The sequence below is a fragment of the Mesocricetus auratus genome, unplaced genomic scaffold, assembly GCF_017639785.1.
Source record: "Mesocricetus auratus isolate SY011 unplaced genomic scaffold, BCM_Maur_2.0 Super-Scaffold_100019, whole genome shotgun sequence".
Classification (NCBI taxonomy): Eukaryota; Metazoa; Chordata; class Mammalia; order Rodentia; family Cricetidae; genus Mesocricetus; species Mesocricetus auratus.
Window position 1 is genome coordinate 4,296,239 of NW_024429200.1, and position 10,358 is coordinate 4,306,596.

A 10,358-nucleotide genomic window follows, 5' to 3' on the forward strand; every position below is an offset into this window, starting at 1 on the left:
GTAAACTTTCTCCTCCTCCATGCTTTGGAGCAGTCATGCTCTTTCCTTTCCTTTTTATTTCTTTTCTGCCCCCCACCCCCACCCGCCCCCCACAGGTATGTGCCATGTGCCCTATTTGAAAGTTGAAATCTTGATATAACAGAATTTATAGATTCTTTATAATTCTTGGGTTTAAACTTTTACTGTTAAGTTTATCATCATTACAAAGCTATATTGTCTTACTTTTCTTATGTAAGTTTTGAATAATTACTTTCCAGCTAGGTCCGTGCTTTCCTCTGAGGTTTGACTCTTAGGTGAAATAGGAACACTACTGTCTTTTTGTTTTCCACTATGGTAATTCAGCTGAACTCAACACTGTGTGTTGATGTGTCCGTTGTTTTTTCTAGGGGCTTATTGGCTCGTCTGAAGCAGGAAGGCCTCAGATGCAGTTGGGTGGGCCCCTAGGCTTTTGTGTATCACCTGAGCCTCCTGTGGCTTCTGAGCTTGAGTAGCCACAGCCTTTTACTTTTCGGCCTCACGCTTTCTTCTCAGGGATTCTCCAAATCATCACTGAGCTTAAAAAAATTGAGAAAGGACACAGATGAGGTCACAGGATGTCTTCACATGGGGAGATATAAGGCATGAGACAAGGGTTATCTAGGTTGTTTTCACCTGATAAAGAAGGCTTCTGCAGAGTCCCTGGCACCACATGGTAATAAACAGCCTTAGTAAAAGCCTTTTCTGGCTTGTTACAAATCTTATCTGAAATCTGTAAGTGACTGATGCCTAATCAGTATCCTGGACTGATGGGGGATGTCCTTCTGTATGCTGTGAATATGTTTCTCTTATTGGTTGATGAATAAAACACCAATTGGCCAGTAGCCAGGCAGGAGGTGTAGGCGGGGCTACCAGATGAGGAGGATTCTGGGGAGAGGATGCAGAGAGATGTCATGTAGCTGCTGAGGGAGTAACAGGTCCAGACAGTCTCTGGTAAGATAAGACCATGTGAAAATACTTAGATGCATAGAAATGGGTTAATAACTAAGAGAGAGCCAGTCACTAAGAAGCCCGAGCCATCGGCCAAACAGTTTATAATTATCACAAGTCTCTGTGTGTTTATTTGGGGGGCTAAACAGCTGTGGGACCAGGCAGGAAAGAAACTCCATCTACACTGGCTATTTTTCAACCAGCAACATTTTGACAATTGCTTTGCTATGAGTTCTTCCTCTCCTCTCCTCTCCTCTCCTCTCCTCTCCTCTCCTCTCCTCTCCTCTCCTCTCCTCTCCTCTCCTCTCCTCTCCTCTCTCCTCTCCTCCTCTCCTCTCCTCTCCCTCCCCTCCCTCTCCCCTCCCCTCCTCTCCTCTCCTCTCCTCTCCTCTCCTCTCCCCTCCCCTCCTCTCCCCTCCCCTCCTCTCCTCTCCTCTCCCCTCCTCTCCTCTCCTCTCCCCTCCTCTCCTCTCCTCTCCCCTCCTCTCCTCTCCTCTACCTATCCCAACATTCTCTTTTATCTATTATTTATTGATTGATTGGTTTTCATAAGATGAGTCTTATATAATCCAGGCTGGCCTGGAAATCACTATGTGGCAAAGAATGACTGAAAGACCTCGGCATCAAAGCGCCGGGCACTGAACCGAACCCTCTGCCCAAGAACCGGGGCCAGGCCACTGGCTGCAAATGCAAGAGGTGATTTATTGAGTACACAGGTGCCTGCGGATGCTACTGCAACTCGGGTGCAGAGCATACCGGGCTTGTAGGGAGCACAATATTTATAGAGTTTTAATGGTTACATAAGTATCAGCATAGCAACAGCATTTCATTGGCTCATCTTGGGGGCAGGGGTAGTTCCCACGGACTAAGTTTCCTGGTATTACCTCATGAAAGACCCCGGCACGCTTCAGCAATTATTATCCGGGTCCCATGACTACTATGGTGATCATAGACACAACTGGGGGCAGGGGTAGTTGCCAAGGACTAGGTGTCCTGGTATTGCCACATAAAAGACCCTGGCATGCTTCAGCAATTATTATCCGGGTCCCATGACTGCTCTGGTGACCACAGATCCTGTTTGACATCCTGCCAGCTGGGCGAGGCACCTGGTCTGGGTTTTTTCATTAGGCAACGGCCTGGCCTTGCTTTTCTTTTCCTAGGGGGTCCTGGGTAGGGGGTCTTTCATGACCTTGAACTTGTGTTTCTCCTTCTGCTTTTGCCTCCTATCTTCACCACTATGAGCCCCATGACCAGTTAAATGCAGCATAGAGGATGGAACCAGGCTTCATATGTGTGCTAGAGAAGTGTTCTACCAACTGAGCTACATCTCCTAACTGTCCTTCTTGTTCTTAAAAACCAAAGTAAACAAGCATCTATGGCCTCCAGATCCCTTGGGATCATGATGGGAGAAAGATCTTAAGGGAGGTGTGTCACTCCCTGGCCCCCTAAGACTGGTAGCCATATCATAATGCAAAAATGCATTCAATCTAACTTTGAAAGTCCCCATAGTCTCACATTACAGTCTCAAACGTATTTAAAAGTCTAAAGTTCAAAGTCTCTTCTAAGACTCATGCAAGCTCTTAAGTGTAAACGCCTGTAAAATCGAAACCAAAAGGCAGATCACATACCTTCAACATAAAATGACACAGGATATACATTACCATTCCAAAATGTAGGGAAAGGAGCATAGTAGGAAATACTGGACCAAAGCAAGTCTGAAAACCAGCTGGGCAGACTCCAAACTCTGCATCTCCAGGTCTGATGTCAAAATGCTCTTCCGGTCCCCAACTCCTTTCAGCTTTGTTTGTTGGGGACTGCTAGAACCTTGAACAAAATGGAGTCTGTCAGCCATTTCTTGGCCTTCTGCGTACGTGACTGCGAGCACACATGCCCTTGAGACAAAGGAAAAGGTTAACCATAAAAGTTAAATTTACACAGGGCAGCCCACCCGCCTAGCCAGGGGGAAGTAACCCTTATAGAGCAATTGTCTTTGTTAACAAAAGGTTAAAGTGTTCCTTTGAATACTTCCTACCCCTCCCTAATTCCTGCACCTGACTTACTCTGACATGCGTTTGTGGAATGCGACTGATGACTGATGGAAAATTATAGCTTTGTCTTTACCGTATTTGGTGTATATTTTTGTTGAGACTTGATTGGCATGCTTGTACCGCCCCCTGAGATTCTTTTTCTATAAGAATCATCTCACCCCAAAAATAAACCCTCTTGATCAGCAAAAGTTGTCTTGAGCATGCTTCCCTTAACCTCTTGAAGTTTACTTTTAAGATCGGATCTGCTTGTGAAGACCCACCAAATTAGTAGCGACCCTCATCACCTCATCCCCGCGGGTCGGGGGTCCCCTTCCAGGGGTCGCATTTCTTGATTGCAACACACTTTTTTCTCTCAGACTGGTTTCACTCCTGTTAGCAGCTCTCCTCAGCAAGTATCAGTTCTGGCATCTGCAACATCTTGGGGTCTCCAAGGCAATTCAGGTTTTAGCTTCACACAATGGCCTCTCTGAGGCTCCATTCAGGGACACACCTGACACATGCCTGGCCCTAACAGCTTTCCTTAGCCTCGGAGGAAGGTTCCATAACTCCTTCCTTCTGTCCTTGAAGCCAGAACCATGTAGCCAAAGTTGCCAAGTTCTGCTGCTTACTGGGCCTGGAACATGGTTCCCTTGTTCAATTACACCTTCATCAACTTTCTGTTTTCCATATTTTCCTTCACTGCCTATGGAATTTGCTCTGTGGACCAGGCTGGTCTGAAATTCAGAGATCTGCCAGCCTCTGCCTTCCAGTGCTGGGATTAAAGGTGTGCCCCACCACACCTTGCTCTAAGCTTTTAATTCCCTTTCACAAATTGAAAACTTAACTGGGTGGGATCTTGCCCCAAGGTCACTACTCCCTATATTTCATTTCTTAATATGTTTATCTCCTTGAACACAGGATTTATCTCCATTTCACTTCTGGTGTTCCTTTTCTCCTCCAATTTTACATTTTATTGCTCTTTTTCATTATAGATATTCATTAGAGATGCCACTAATAATCACATAACAGAGTCTATAATAGGCTGTTTTGAGATTTCTTCTGCCAATAGAATTAATCCTCATCTCTTCCCTTTAGCCTCAGACAAATGTAGCAGGCTTTCTTGGACTGCCAGCCCCCAAATCATGACACAGAGTTGTCTGACTAGTTATGAATGCATGGCTGTAACATAAAAAAATAAAAGACCCAGAGACAGATATTGGGGTTCAAACTTCCAGCTGAAGATGAGAGAAGCAAAGCAGCCAACCAGTAGTAGATCTTACCTCTACTCAGCTGAAATGGCAATCCTGTTTCCATGGATCCTCAGAGGCAAAAGGCTCTGAACTCCTGTCTGTTCCTCCTCATATTCCTTTCTCTGCCCAGCCTTGTCCTCCTGTCTCTACCTCCCTAGTGCTGCGATTAAAGGCATGTGATCCCAAGTGCTGAGATAACCTTTGTGTGAGCCGGTTCTCTTAGGATTGAATGATTTTCTTGTAGTCAGTGTGGTCTTGAACTAACAGAGATCTGTCTACCTCTTAATCCTGAGTCCTGGCTTTAAAGGTGTGTATCATCATTGCCTGATCACTATAGCTTGAGGCTGACTTTGCTTTCTGAATCCTCAGGTAAGCTTTAATAAATCATGAATAACATATCACCACACATGGCCTTATCTTATGTTTGTCCCATATTTACAATTATTCGTCCTTTATCAACTATCTTATTTACATTTAAGTGGTTAGAATGGGACTTTAGAAAGAGTCATTGCAGTGCTGTCTCCCTTTTTTTATTAGTTAAATACAGATATTGTTTAACTTTTAATCCTGGCTAATTGCACTGTTGTACAAACGAGGAAGGTTGTATCTGTGTCTTTTTTTTTTTCTCTTCCTCTAGAGTTAAAGCAGAAGGGGTCATTAAAGGGTTGTGTCTTTGTTAACCAGCCCTGAAATATCGAGTAAGTTCCTGGCCTCAGCCTGTCTCTGTGTCATCATATTATCATATAGCATATTGATTCTAATGTGTGCGATTGTGTATATATGCATGTAATATTGTACATTTATATTACACGGCCTTAATCTCAGCACTAGGAGGCAGAGGCAGGCAGATCTCTGTGAGTGTTGGGATTAAGGGTGTGTGTCACCGTTCCAGGCCTGGCCAGGACTCTTAAAAGATTGTTTTCCTTTGTAAATACTCATTTAATTATAGTGTTACAAGGGAGGGAATGACTTGATATAAGGGTTACTATGCGGCAACCAGGTGTGTTGCAACTGATTACACCCAGGTGTGTTGTAATTGATTACAGGACACCGGTCTCTTAATCTGCTTCTAAAAACCACGGCTTGGTGTAGTAAGTGACAGGGCAAAGGGGGGGTAGACAGCTAGAGCTGCTGGGGAGGGGGGTTGGGAGGCACTAAAATCTGCCATTTATGTCATCTGGAAGTTGATGTAAATATTTATTCCTGAAAAATAACATTGAGAGGAATTTTGGATGCCTGGTGCAGCTTTGTTTAGTTCAGTGCTCTTGTGGTTTCCTTGGTAGAAGAATTTTTTTTTCCCTTTCTGGCTCCAAATAACAAAGAACCTAGAAAGCAACGGAATGGGTGAGGGCTGTGTGCGCATTTTCACTCCTTCACAAACCATCAATCGTCGTCAAGGCTCTTTTCCTTAAAGACAATCTAAATTGATCCGTGGTAATTGGGAAATAACAGGCTATTCTTAAATACTGAACATGAGATTCCAAACCAGCTCCCATCGGAAACACTTGCAGAACGTTCGGGAAATACGCTCCTGCGGGCACACAAAGCCGCCTCTCCATGCGTGGAGGAGCCCCTGCACGCCGCTGCGGAAGGCCATCTATCACATTTATTGCGCTGCAGACAGCAGCGATTTTAAATGAGTCTGGGCTTCGCGAATGAATTCCAATAAGTCATGTTATGATCCCTAAACTGTGTGTCAGACATTCGATATTACTTTTAGGAAGGGAAATGAAAAAAAAAAAAAGCTGACATTGTCAGTCCCATAATACGGGTAAAATAAGTTGGTTTTGTTACTGCAATCATCAATAAACACCTTAAAACACACAAATACAACTTAGAGTTGCAAAGTTTGAGGAGTTTTACATTTTTTAAATAGAAGAAATAGATTTATTTTATGTACACGTTGGACTTTGGAGACTAGCTCTTTGTTTGATTTGTTTGTGAAATCAACATGTATTTTATTGTTTTTGCTGATTGTAAAAGTAATCATGGTCACAACAAAGAAAAATGTGTAGAATTACATAAGCTGTACAGAGAATGTCTGTCCTCATTCTAATAATTGCTCTCAGGAACATGTAGCAATTTTGTTGTTACTTGCTTTTCAAAGAATATAATTTTTAGATTTTTTTTATTGTTGTTGTTCTGCTGGGAGTTAAACTTAGGTCAGCTAAGCACTCTTTATTCCATGAGCAATATTCAGTTTCAACAGAGTTTTCCATATAACTATCCATGCATCCACCCACTCACCCATCCATCCATCCATCCATCCATCCATCCATCCATCCATCCATCCATCCTTCTATCCATCCATCTGTCCATCTATCTATGCATGATGCATGCATCCATCCATCCATGCCTTGCCATGTTTCCCTATTAGAGAGTAAAGGGCTGGGGAAGGGCCAGGAAGCAGTGTGTTCCTGCTCTGAGGAAGAGGAAGGCTCTCACACAGTCCATTCTCAGAACATTTGCAGGCTGGTCTTGGAGCCCAGAAAGCTGGCTTTGTGGTGAACACCCCCCCCCCCAAGCTATGTGCTGAGAGTTTTGATCTCACTCAGCCTTATTTCAGCTTCATTCATTTTCATGTTCTTAGGCATCAAACCCAGAGCCTTGAGCGTTCGAGGATGGTACTCTGCTGCTGAGCTCGCCCCAAGCCCTCAATTCAGACCGCTGTACCAGCTATGCACCGTCATTTACAATGTGTGGTTTTTGATGCTAGTAAACTTTGAATCAAATTCTGTTTTATAGCTGTCTTTTGAAAATAAAAATGGGATAATTAATTTCTGGTGAATTTTTATTTACAAGAGCATCCAACAGGACTTTCATAGACTCATGCCCTGAAATATTCTAACCAACACTTGGCAATGCATATTTTTGTGATAAAACAACAAACAAGAAAGCCACACGTGACTACTTAGCTAGCTTCCTTTAGGCTAAGCTCAAAATAATGTTTTTAGGAGTAGAAGCAAAACAGATGTCTGTGTTGGCAGTGAAAAGCTGCTTGGAAAATCGATCACGTCTTGTCATTGATAAAGTGATACCAGCATTGGCATCAGTAACACAGACAGGGCCTGGGAGCAATTGTCTATGCATGCTGAATTTCAAAGATGTGGCTCTCAGAATACTGAGTGGTGGTGGTGGGGGTGTTGTATGAAGCTGAATCAACCTTCTATAGCCTGAAAACCCATCCTTGGGAAACAAATATCCAGTTGCCATGGAGACACTCAAGGTGGATGAAAGATGGATTAATCAAAATACAGTAAATCCTTTTTATGAGCTTCCTAAGGAACCCAATGTGAAGTGAACCCTCTGGCCCTCTCCTCCTATTCTCCCCACAACACACAGGAAATCCACTGTGGGTGCGCAGTGATACAAACTTACTATTCTGAGTCTTGTGTATACACCAGTGAACGTCGGTTTCTCCTGCCTGAAAACCATCATCATATAAGCATAAGGGCTGCATGGGTATGTGGAAAAATAGATTTTGAAATTGAGGAGAAAAAATTTACCTTTTCTGTAAATTAACTTTTTAAGATTAGCATATAAACAAACAGGTTTCATCACAGCATCTTCATACATATTTACAAAAATTATATTCACTGCAGGAAAAAGCAAACTGTTTAAATATAAATTTTCAAATTGGAGCAAAGCTTTATCTTATGTTCTCCGTGAGGGGGGGCAATTTCTAAAGAGAGCGATTATTTGTTAAATGAGCTATATCCTCAGGAGAATAAAGGAGATGAAACTGTTTGTATGGAAGCAGGAGCTGCATTCAGCTTGACGCACAACTAATCTGATGGTTTCAACTGTTGGATCTCACCTGAAAACAAGTCATTCTAGTCTCGGTATCAGCTAAATAAATAAATGAATGGCTCTGAATAAATTATTCAGCTGAATAAATTAAGTGAATAAATAAATTAAGTGGCTAGTCCCTTCTTTCCCTACAAACTGACAGGTCAAATTAATCAAAATAGTTAATCCAGTTGTGGGAGACAATTCTAGAAGCCTCTAGTAAATCATTGTTGGGTAGCCAATTCAATTTTCATTCCCAGTCTTGAATAGCTCCTGAATCGGGCAGACTGAATTAGCTGGCGCGCAGAATCAGCTGATGTGAGCGGGGCTGGACAGCTGCCAAGAACAGATAAAAAAGGCTCACAGTAATGATGTCAGTTTCCATAGGCGGGAGGACTGGAAGAAATCCAGGGGGACCAAATAGAGGCCACAGGCAGGTTTTTAGGGCTCTGTCTCCATGAGCTCTCACAAACTGAAGGGGACACAAGATGCACCTTCCGAAGTGATTTCACATAGGATGGAACCTGATTTTGTCGTGTGGAGAATTTTGGAACATGCCAGGGTTTTCCTTAGCATCAGCCGGGAAGGGGCGAAGATCGCTGCTCAACGTCCACAAGGCAACGCACCTACCACCTCTTGGAAGAAAAGAAAAATGTCTGTGGTACTGCAGTTGAGAAACGTGGGGTAGTAGAACTTGCTGATGTATTCTGCAAGGCATGTCTGAGCACAATTCTTGAAACAGAAGAGCTGAACGTTCTCAGTAGTTAGGAGAAATCAGCTCCGGGCTGAAATAAGACTCAAGTCTTGGTCCAAGACTTGCTGATAATTAAAAATAACCATAAGATACTGGAGCCTCAGGTACTCAGGTACATGGGAATAATGGTGCCTACCTAGTCTATAGTAAAGATGAAATGAAAATCAAGTATGGCGTTAAGGCAGGACAGACAGGGAAGACCATGGGGACATGAGAAGAGGAGAGAGTCCCTCAGTCAGATCTGGATGAAGCATTTGCTTGCCGTCTTTCTGCCTTGCCAGCTGCAAACTGGCAATTCTCTACAGTCTTGCCACAGGGAAAGAGCCTGTGCTAAGCCCTGTGTGCAACCCTAGTGGATTCTGGTTTTATTTTATCAGATTACAAACCCTTCCAAGGCTCCCTCAGGGCCCCCCCTTTCATCTTTACTTACAAAAGAGAGAACAAACATCTGAAAAATTTTGAGCAATCTTTTGAGATGCAGTTTAGAAGTCACTAAAAGGGAATATGTGTTCAATGCCCAGATCATTCCTTGGAACTCTTCCTGGAGGAGCCCACATCTACCCTATCTTATTCTCTAAAGGACACGCTCGAAGAGAGATCCACACCTGTACTCTGAGGTGCGTCTCAGTTTCTTCTGAGGTCTAGCCTCCACATTGGTGTGCACACGCAACACCACTGCTCCCCCAAGTAAGAACAATAAAGTTTCTGTTCCACTCTGCGAACAGAAATTCAGTAGACAAGTTCTCAGAGAGTCAGGGCGAGTGTTACACCTTCGAATGTGGGGTCTTTTGAGGCAGTTAAGAGAAGTTACCTGACCTTGTCTCTTGCCTTTTATGTGGTGTCATATTTGTATCCATAAGAGGTGGAAAGGTCGCTATGGAGTTGGATAGTAGGTTTTCATTAGGGTTGCAGCTCGAATTGCTGGGCTAAGGTGTCTCTGACCCTGAGTCTGCCTCCAAGTAGTCAGAGAGCTGGAAGAGTTCTGACTTTACATTTTGCCTCTTTGTCTTTATACCTCTATACTTCCCTCACGTTTACAAGTTTTAGAGTCTAATATAGTATTTCTTGTTAATAAAATTTATAGGGCTGAAGACATAGCTGAGTGCTATAATGTTTACCTGTCATACAAAAGGCCTTAAAGCTCTATCCCCAGTACACACACACACACACACACACACACTAAAGTCCTTCACCTTCAGTTTGGTTGAAGATTTTTACCAGTCCTGAGTCTAGAATTTCAGCATAATTAGATCATTTTGCTGTACACACGACCTACATCAGTGGTGGCCTGGCTTTGGGCTTCTCTAAGCTACATTAGATAAAGAATTGTCTTGGCGCATACATTTAAAACACAGACACTAGTGAAAATTGTAAAAATCAATTTGTTTTGTTCCATTTTCAGGATAAGATGTGCTGGAGGTGTATCAAAATTACAGATTAGCAGGAGGTGGTAGTCCTACTCTCCTAGTGGGCAGCTGGAGCTGGCGTATCTCAGAGCTCAGAGTTGAGAAGTTCCAGGTATGAGTATGTGACAGCCCGAAGACCACAGGAGGAGGCAGTCTTGCTTCCAAA